Source organism: Rhagoletis pomonella, unplaced genomic scaffold (assembly GCF_013731165.1).
Source record: "Rhagoletis pomonella isolate Grant_MI unplaced genomic scaffold, Rhpom_1.0 Rhpom_scaffold_00015, whole genome shotgun sequence".
NCBI classification, from domain to species: domain Eukaryota; kingdom Metazoa; phylum Arthropoda; class Insecta; order Diptera; family Tephritidae; genus Rhagoletis; species Rhagoletis pomonella.
In genome coordinates, this window is record NW_023458569.1 from 4,691,166 (window position 1) to 4,692,300 (window position 1,135).

General features: G+C 35.3%; 1 protein-coding gene across 2 annotated transcripts in view; it reads left to right on the forward strand.

Annotated features, from left to right (window-relative positions):
* LOC118749388 (zinc finger protein ush-like) overlaps positions 1 to 1,135 on the forward strand; it is a 622,067-nt gene that overhangs the window by 250,476 nt on the left and 370,456 nt on the right. The gene's annotated exons all lie outside the window — the stretch shown is intronic.

The following is a 1,135-nucleotide window of genomic DNA, read 5'->3' on the forward strand; positions in this document are numbered from 1 at the left end:
CATCAGCAAAAAAGTATCAAAAATCGACGCAATTTTTAGCCGCATTTATTTTTCTAAAATTTCTAAGAAAAATAAAACCGCATATTCAATAACTGAGATTAAAGTTCCAAAATTTTGATGGAAATTTATTTCGTTTTTCTAGAGTTTGTATTAAGTTTGAAGTAACATTATGGTTTTGGTTAAAGCATGAAAAATATTTTTATAAAAAATAACAAAAAAAATTAAAATCAAAGTTTTGATAGTGTAACTTTGTTTCGCTGAAATGATATTGAATTTTTATTTATGAACGGTTTTATTGTGCCATAAGCGAATAAATAAATTTCTTGTTGAGTACATAAACCCCTTTTTCATTCTCAGTTGTCCAAGTCCCCCAATTCGACGCAAATCATCCCATCAGGCTTTGACCTATATATAGTGCGAAATCGCCGGAGGAAAGATTGTTTGAGGCTTTACTAGGACGCTATTGCGCTAATTGCCTCGCGATGAATCATGAATTGAAAGACTGCATGAGCAAAGGGAGATGTAGACGATGGGGCGAAAAGCACCATTCGACGCTACATTTCGAGGATGAGCCCAGCAAATCGAAGAAGTCATGGGCCCAACAGATGGAGGGGGGAGAAGAAAATTCCGATGGTGTCATCTCGCTACTTGCATCCGATTCTGGAACGGAAACGCGGCCTTTCCGTCCAAATACCGAAGAAGGTGTAAATTACAAAGCCTGGCTGTATATTTTGTGGAGCGGAGCTACGAGTTCGTATCTACCCAAACTCAGATCGCAGTATACGGGTGATAGAAATTTTTATAGTCTCTACGATCTGAATATTTTTTTTTCAACTTCAAAACGCAACTGTAATTGTATGCCTTAGCCCCTCCGATTATGCAAAATTGTAAATAATGTAAGTTGATATACATACTAGGGGTACTGGGGGGTTGAAATACGATTTTATCCGAATTTCAAACATTGCCCAAACATTCGATTATTCGATTCGAAATTTGGTGGTGCAAATTCGATTTAATTCGAATTTTCAAACAAATTTGTTTACCAAAAATTTAAAAGTTTGTTCGTAAGAATGATAACTGAAATCGAAAAAGAGTTTCAGTTGAACGTATATTAATGTGATTAACTATCCATATC